Genomic DNA, 9,221 nt, shown 5'->3' with positions numbered 1-9,221 from the left:
ACTTCCTTTCTGCTGCTACTTGCAAGAGGTTGCTGCTGACATACCCAAGGACTTACAAGCCTAGCTGAGATGCAAGAGCAGTCTTATTTTCTCCATCTTTCTTCCTACTTCCCTGTCTGTACTGATTTTTATTTGCCTTGATTCTGATTTGCTCTAAGTGCCCCAGTGGAGGGACCATCTTTTCATCCTGCTGTAGCAGTATCAGTGACTGTGATGGCCCAGTCCCTGCTGGATACAGTGGCAAGACAACAGTTTTGTGTCAGTGACAAGCATTCTGCCCATGAGTCTGGGGAACAAGCACTCTCCAACACAAAAAAGATGTTTGAAATAGGGCTCATGAGGTGTATAGGAGGACCTAGCTCAGTACTGTATTGCCAGGTCAGTGTATGCTCCAAGGAGAGGTCTACCAAAAAGATTATTTGTGGTGAAAATCTTGGGAAGTAAGAAAGATGGCTTAGTTTTAAAAATCAAAGTGGTTTCTAAAGTCATGCCTGCCAAATGCCCTTTGCAACAAGCAGTGATTTCACGATCTTGCTCTCCTATTCTATTCCATTATTTTTTCACCTTGATTTCATAAAAGACTCACTTGTGTGGTGAGGCTCCATCACACCAAAATCCCCAAAAAGCCAGAGAATGCATACAGACAGCAGGTCCACAAGGTTGTTGAGGGTTTGAAGTAAACAAACAGGAAAGACATTTCCTTGAATTGCTTCAGGCTGTAGTACACTGAGGAGGTAGTTTTGCCCATATTAGGTGAAATTTTTTTCAGAAGTGGGTTTTTTTACTGTAATTTCTTAAAGAGACAACTTGAACTTCTCACTTCCCACAAAGAGCACAAACAGTCCTGGTTCCTGATTAATCTGGTAGTAGAACCACAAAAATTACATCATCTCCCCCTCTACGTAAACTAGAGTGTCACATCTGTTTTGTAATTGCGGTTGCAGCTTTTATGAAACTTTGCTGCAACAGCACTGGGTGACTGTGCAGTAAACTGTGCTAAATGTCAGCATTGGATAACTAGAAGTTGTCATAATCCTAGGTTAGGCTCAAAAATCAATGCTTTCTTTTTACCTGCAAAAAGCGGAGGAAAGAGAAGCCTCCAAAAAGTTTATAAAAAGTGACACATAAATGTAAATTATTCTATTGACATTAGTATTAAAATAACATCAGACATGATGGGTTTTTTTAAAAATAAGTTGTTACAGGAAGGAAGAAGTGTCCTTCATGTACAGAACAGTGGGAGCAGGCATTACAGCCAGGGGCTACCCTAGGGGCTGAGGGAGCACCCCTGCTCCTGGATCTGGCTACCCTTCTCCTTCCCTTCTCTTGTTCACAGCCAAGGCCTAGGTGAGCAAAGAGGTTGATTTCAGAGCTCCTTCCATGGGGAAGCCCAGCCTTCACTCTTCTTTCCTGGCCTCTCTCTGCTCTCTCATCAGGGGAGGGAACTTGCACCCTCTGAGAAAACATCGATAATTTTCCCCCATGTTTCCAGATGTTCATTATTTTTCTTTCTTTATGTAAGGGCTTTCTGAAAGACAGCTCGAGGTTTGGCAAGCCAGCTGTGACCCAGAAGAACTTACTGGTACTTAACCCCATGCAGATGAAGCAGCCCAAAAAGCGTGACAAATACAATAAATTAATATCATACACTTCCTCTCCTATCCCCTGTGTCTATATCATCCATTTAAATGCAGCCTCTTCACTGTAGGAACTTCCTCTTGCTATGCATTCTTACCATGTCTAAAGGAGCAGGATGCTGCCATCAGTCTGTCATCTTGTGGGAGACAAACATGTACATATCTGTGGGCATGTGCTAATCTTCCATCCAAACTTGTGAAAGTTTCCAAATACACAAATACCACGGGAAAATAAATATATGAAGGATAAATCTTCCTTCAAGACCAGGTTTGTAGTTCTTGCAGATCGTCAAACTCCCCCTGGAGTCAAGGGAAATTTTGTAAGCACAAAGAGTGCATGCTGCATTCTTTGCTCTGTGATGGGCTCATGGGAGGCAGCTGCTGGCTCTCCACCCCCAGTGTTAGGCAGTAACAGAAGGGAAATGAAAAAAAATGTGGTCTAAGCCCCTGGAAATGCACAAGTAGATATAAAGAGCTGGGGTGGAAGAAGCAATTATTTTTCTGTGCCTCTGTAAGGTTTTATGCTCTTTATTTCTCCCACAGATGGGTTTCTAGGTAAGAGTTATCTCAACCATGACACATTTGAATTATTTGAAAGTCTGGTGACATTTCTATACAAAACTGTTTAATTGTTGTGACTAGGAAGCTGAAACTTTCCTGGGCTTTCTTCTTCTTTTTTCTTTTTTTTTTTTTCCTTTCTTCTACTGCAACCGCTTTTTCCTGCCCCAAAGCCCTCGTTTAAACATGCATAAGGAGCAATGTCTGGCAGAGAATTGACTGATCACACTGCAAACATGCCACCAGGTTTCCATTGGTTTATTTGTGGAGACTGTAGCTGTGTCAATGGCAGATCCCTTGCTGTCTCATATGGGCAGGGATTTTGTCTGATGCTACTGTGGGAAGGGGACCAGGGGAACCAGAGGGCCCCCATTTACACTCTAATCCACCCCGATGACAAATTCGTTATTTCCTGGTCTCTCCTTATCTCCCTCATCCTCTTCATATGCTTGTCTCACCATCTCTGAATTGCGGATAACTAAAAGCAACCATTTAAACTGCTGTTCTGGCAGGAAAATGACAACAAATTTTGGGTATACAGGTAGTTATCAAAAAGCAACTGCTTTTACAGCAAAACTGCCCTTATTTTATGTGCCACTTTCACATTATGGTTTTGCTTCCTCTCTGTAATTTGGTCAGCAGGGGAGAGACATATAAATTTCCTGTGCTTGCTGCCAGAAGTTTTGCCCTCGAAAGCTCAGATCAGCAGGTAGCAAGCTGGAGGCTACTCGGGATCCACACGAGAGCAGCAAAATCAGCTCTGGGATCTGTAGGAAGCAATGAAATAGTATTAACTTGATAGAGGTGTGATTTAGGAAATCTCTCGTTGTCACATACCTGAGAAGATAACAACCATAAAACTGACAATAAAAAACGTGATAACAGCAAGAGTGTTATCTTTACATTTCAAGTTAAAAAAAAAAAAAAAAATTAGAAGTCCAAAACAATCTTTCATTGTTTCGCAGGACTGGTCTCTTGCAAGTTGAATTAAAGTACTGGAGCAATATACTGTTCCCTAGGGGTTAATGTTACATTAATCAGAACTGACAAGCATGAAAATCATTCTTTGTTGTCTTTAAATTGCTAATTTAAGATTGAAATCTAAAACGCTTGAACACTGATCGTTAACACTGACGCTCAAACAAAACCCAAGTAAAATCTTCTCTCCTATGGGCCAGTAAACAATTGTTTTACATTTGGTTGAGAAAGCAAATGCAAAGTCTGTAACTAAATCCTAATGTATCGTTTAAGTGTTTCAATTCACAGGCTTTCTTTGGCTAAACTTCAACGAATTGTACTACAGTTTAATTGAAAAGCAGCATTTGCACAGGCATTTACATCTGAAGGCAGAAATAGTGGCATTATACCATGTGGTGCAGTGGCAGCAAGAATTCCCCCAAATCCAAATTTTTACAGGTATTTTTTTTTCCACTTGCAGAGGTATTGCAAAGAGCTGTTTCTCAATTGAGATACTGAGCAAAGTTTGAGATACTTAGTAACAAGAAGCTTATTAAATAAGCTCATTAAAGTTTTAAAAACGTATTTAAGGGTACAGTCCGACCTCAGTGCAATGGATGCGGACACCAGATAAAATCAAGGGGAGTAACACGCCATCAACTAAGCAGCTACAAAACTAACAAAAAAAAAATTATGTAGCAGCAAAACAAATAGACAGGCATGTCCTTCTTCTGCTTCTTTAATGAAATGGCTGTGTTTGGCCCCTAAAAGCCTGTGTTAGGGGCCAAATCAAGTCCATTTTCTTTTGCCAGTTTTAATATTTGTAGGTTCAGATCTATTTGCAGACACAGCTCCCACCAAAGTCCTTGGACATACGCATTTGTCGCTGTAAGTCCTGAAATAAGCTGAAGCTGAATCTGCAGGTTGGTTGAAGCAAACTCTCTGGCCTGAAACCATTTAAGTCCAAACCCATCACGGCATCTGTTTTGACCTGTTCCCTTGTGATGAGGAGGGCGGAATAAAGACATCTGTGATAGAGTCACCTCTGTGTGACTGTACGGATGCTCCAATGGGAGGATGAGAGTAGGAGAAGGACTGGAGGGAAAAGCAAGCTGTGCCCTCAGTCTCTCTGAGGAGCCAGTGAGCTACAGTAGCTGTGATAGCCAGCATCCAGAGTGAAAAATGTCACATTTATCACATCTGAGCACTTCGCCTTTCTTTGCAATTACAGTAAAGCAGGCTTGAGCTATGCAGACATACTTCCCACATCCATTGACCTCGATGGGAGATCCATAGCAAATCTTAGGGCAGAACCTGCTACACAAAAGACGTGTTAAAGACAGAAGCACTGTCATGCAGAACAAGCTCTTAGAGTAGAAGAAAAGGACTCAGCATTTGGCCAAGGAGAGGGGTCATGCACTGAGGGTGCTTTGTATTCTGGGAAGGACGTGGGACGATGACTCCCCAGGCTCATGGGGAGCAAAGGCAGAGGAGTATAGGATTTAGGGAAAGCGAAAATGCAAGAGATTTTGAGCATTCTCTCAACTGGCAGCCAAATCCACAATATGAAGGTTTCTGCAGAGGAGAGCACTTATCTTTCCGTCGGATTGATAGGAGTGTAACATTGTCCTAGAATTAAGAATTAATTGGAGCAACATTTCTTTGTTTTTTAACCTCATCATCACTAAGAAATCTCCTTCTGCTGTCTAGATTCAAAGTCAGTTCAAATCTATGTATAACTAAATGAGATATCCATCATGTGGTATGCTCCTAGAGCAGGACTCAGTGGAGCAGGTGAAGAAAATATTAACAAAGGTGTGTTCACCAGTACATTTTGGATTCGTAGTCATAAGGGATAACTTCTGAGTCTGAAAATTAAAAATGTTTTACCCTGTACATTTGTTTTTACAAGAAGTAGTGGGAAGATTTGATTTATATAATTCCGTCCCATTAAATTCTACCTCTTGACACTTCCAGTGCCTTTTTAACTGTTTTCTATAAAAGATGGGCAGAAACAAGACCTGTCTGATTACTTTTAGTAACAATATTTATGTTAGAGTTGGAATTCAGAAGGTCACCAGCAGAACAAGGAGAACAAACCAAATACTTAATAATGAAAAGAAACCTTAGCGACTCGGACCTTTCAATTAAAATCAACAGCACATGCCTAAACAACTGTTTGTTAAATGTTCATTTTTATTACAAGCTCTTTTAAAATGAGAAATACTAAGGGGGAAAAAAAACCAACAAAACAAAACAAAACAAAAAAACCCACTACCCTAAAAAGTCATTAAGTATCTTCTTGTACTTAACACTGTTAATAGGCCTTCAAAGCCCTGGGTCCAAATACTTTTATACTGTTTAACCATTTCATCCATGGAGATAGGTTTGACTGCATTTGTCTGGCAAAGCCAATGTGAAGAAGTAAAGGGAAATCAAATGGGAGGAAGAAGGATGGAATAAGCATGGCATTAACCTTGACAATTACAATTTTCACTCAAATCAGTATTAAAGTTAGTATTTTCTGTTTTCTTTATACTTATGAAGGAAAGTATGAAAAGTCTTGGAAAAAATTTCCGGTGATTCGTTATGTCATATGTACACTTTACACTTTTGTTTTGCTTTTAAAGCTGAAAATTATTTGAAAACTCAGGAATCATCACAAACTTTCACCCCATTTGCAAAATACATCTGTGTTTGGACCCAGTTGAAGTTTGATGAAATTAGTAGGGGTGGGATCCAGTACATAGGCAGACATCCAAACACAAGTATCCCTTCACAGACCAAGTACAGGGCTCAATTGCCTAAGGATAAGTAAGGCACCTGTCACCCCTGAGGCACCTGGGTTGGGGAGAGGTGCCCAGGTCCACAGGCAGCTCCAGGAAGATTTGATTCTTCTCAGACTCTCCCTTATGCCAGTCTATATTTAAGCAACTAAGCATGTCTGCATTCCTGCTACAGGCAGTGGAGTTCCAAGGCTTTATTCAGTTGCCTACAAGATGGCATCTGAAGCAGTGTAAGAACCTCTAAGGTTCTGAGATACCTGCCCAGAGCCAGCAGATATGGCACAAGGCATATGGGAACTGATGCATTTCCAGAATAATACCCACAGACCAGGAAGGACATCCCACAACCTCTCAAGTGGCATTTGATGTTCACAGAATTAAATGAGCTCTTTGTGAGTGGATTCAAAGGAGATTGCATTCTAGAGATTCATTGAATCAGCTCTCTGCTTAGGGTCAGCCTAAGTAAAGCTGCAGTGCTCAGTTCAGCACCAGTACCGTTTGAGAAGTCACAGGTTAGTTCCTCTTGTCTCCAGCTGCTGCTCCAGAAGGGCATTACAGTCCTGCAGGTTACATCCCAGGTGGGCCAGCCCTGGTTGAACATCTCACATTGCAGAAGTACCTCAGATGTATCTTACACAGGTTCCCCTACTCCCCACCCCTATCCCTACTGGGAATTAAAACATTTATTTCATATGTAGACACCAACATGTACAAGTCTTCATCTTGAGCTGAACTGCAGCACAAAAGCTTCACAGGCACTGGAGAAAATCCTGTTGTTTTCAGGGTTACACACGTAATTTCTCTTTGAGCCCTGAATCTGTTTATAGATAAACTGAAGGGCTTTTTTTGTATCAATAAACATGGCAACACAACAAACTCCCACTGCAGATGTTGCATGAAGGTAAGCATGCAAATGTTCGCCAAAGAGGCAAATACTGGTGCATATGTGTATTGAGCTTTTAGATATGCTTTCCAATATTCACCTTCTTTTGCGCTGTTTTAAAATGCTACCACTGTTTTGAAAAAAAAAACCAAAACTTTTCTATTTATCATCTAGGGCTGAACTAGAAAGCATTAAGTTGCTCATATTAACATATGTAAATTTGTGATTTATTATCGTTTTCCTATTGTCATCTATTTTCTGTGCCTCGGACGCGCAATTAACTCCATGTAGTCAGGCCCATCTGCCAACGTTTACACAGGACATGACTGTACTGTTGTAAAAGCAACAGAACAAATTTCCTGATCACCAAGATTGCCTTGAGCTTCAGGGAAGCTGGCTGAGAGGCCTACAAGAGGAGAAATTTCATATAGAAGCAGCTTGACCTCAAGACAGTTCCTGATGCAAGCAGTGTGGGTGCAGGCAGAGTGAAACCAGCAGCGACCTCACATCTGAGCACTGTGGCTGCCGGGAGACATTATACCTGCAAGCACGGGGACATCTTGCTTTCCTTTCTTGAGTTTAAGTAAGATTTTATCTCTTTCCCTTTTCACCAGTTTAGAGCATTCAAACCCTAAAACCAGACCCAAACCTAGTGGAGAAAAAGACACCTGGTATTACACCAACTCTCTTTTCAAATAGACCCAGAAGACTTGGTTAGCCTACCACTTTGTTGTTCTTGAGTACCAAATGCTATTACTGTTTTATAATTATGTTTATATTTGCCAGAAGTTTGAAATTTTATACATTAGCAAAAGTTTACATGCCTCACTTGGAATAATAGCTTGTAATGCTTCTTTCTGTCAAATGCACTAAGTAAATTTTTTCAGATGTATTAATGCAGTAGTTGTATACAATTCTAGCAACCATTTAAAAACACATTAAAACTATTTGCCATATTGGAACATTTTAACATTAAGTTAAGAGGTGGTGTTTCAGTTAGAGGTGGTTTTCCCCTCCAGAGAATGTTTTCACACATCATAGGAGGTTACTTACTGCTTATAGGAATTTATTACATTTGCTTGCTTCTTGACAATATATTCTGTATCTGTCATCCGTTTTTATAAATGCCCAATGAATTTTAAATTAAACTACATTTGGGAAATCTATTTCAGTCTGTCTCAATAAATCACAACATTCTAGCTGTATTGTGTGGATGGTGGAAATTACTTGAGTGTTATTATATGTCCCTAAGGCTCAGGAATTCTCTGATCAGCCTTGAATGTTTTTAAGGTGGATGTTACTTAGAAGAATAAATGCATGACTCAGAGAAAGGTTAAAGGAAGGTGAAGAATTTTAAGCGGGATGTCACTAAAGGCACACAGGAAGCAGAGCAGATATGGTAAGAGCAGCACATAGTAATTCAGTGATTTACTTGTTATGCCAAAGCCAAATCCCAGCTCCAAATCAATGTTTTGCAATGGATTAGTCAACGTGGCAGGAAGATTGAAGTCTGCCTTAACCCAGTAAGGATATGAAACGTGCTAGGTGAAGGTCAGCAGAAATGTTGTCCATTAACACAGGGAAGCCACACACGAACATGAAAATACAAAAAAACTACTAACTTTATTCTGTGTTAAATCAGATACTTGCAGAGACAGCAGAGACATGGCAAATCTCTGTTATCACTGGAACAGGCTTTGGATGTGTAGGCACTATTTGATGCAGGAGAAAGGGGTGTTAGAGAGATGATAAGACTACAAAATTTTAAATTGCCATAAATAAAAAAGATTTCTTGAGGATCATAATCACTTTGGGAATAGCTGCTTAAAGTGGCCATTTAGGATATAAAGGGAGTTGGTGACAAGGCCTCAGGCTGTGTCTGAGTGAGCCACCGGCTGGGAGTGGGGGTAAGTATGTGCATGGCTGAGGGCCACCATTTCTCATTTGCATTGCTGGCCTCAGCCTTCCTGAGCAGCGCAGATCAAAGTCTCCTCAGGATGCTTAGGAAAAACAGGATTTGGGATTCTTTCTCAGATATGGCCTGGATGGTAACACCCTGAGCCTTACCTATACTTCATTCACCCGGAAAACGTGGACAAGACCTCCAAGGTGTGCGGAGGCATCAGGAACTTGGACTCCCCCTGTGAGGCTCCCGGAGCTGAGGAGCCCTGGTGAGAGCAGCCTGCAAAGGCAGCTGAAGAGGCAGTAGGATGTCGAGTCAGTCTGGTCTTGAGAGCATATCCAACATCCACTTAACCAGCACACAGGCATGCACACAGAAATGGACTGAGATCCTGACAGTAAGAAGAGTGTAATAGGATTCCAGCAAGAAAAAGCATGGAAGGGTTAGTTTAACAACCATGACTCAAGAAGAAACTGCTGGTGTTAAAGATGAAGATA

This window comes from Vidua macroura, chromosome 5 (genome assembly GCF_024509145.1).
Source record: "Vidua macroura isolate BioBank_ID:100142 chromosome 5, ASM2450914v1, whole genome shotgun sequence".
In the NCBI taxonomy this organism is placed as follows: domain Eukaryota; kingdom Metazoa; phylum Chordata; class Aves; order Passeriformes; family Viduidae; genus Vidua; species Vidua macroura.
This window is presented reverse-complemented; position numbering follows the sequence as displayed.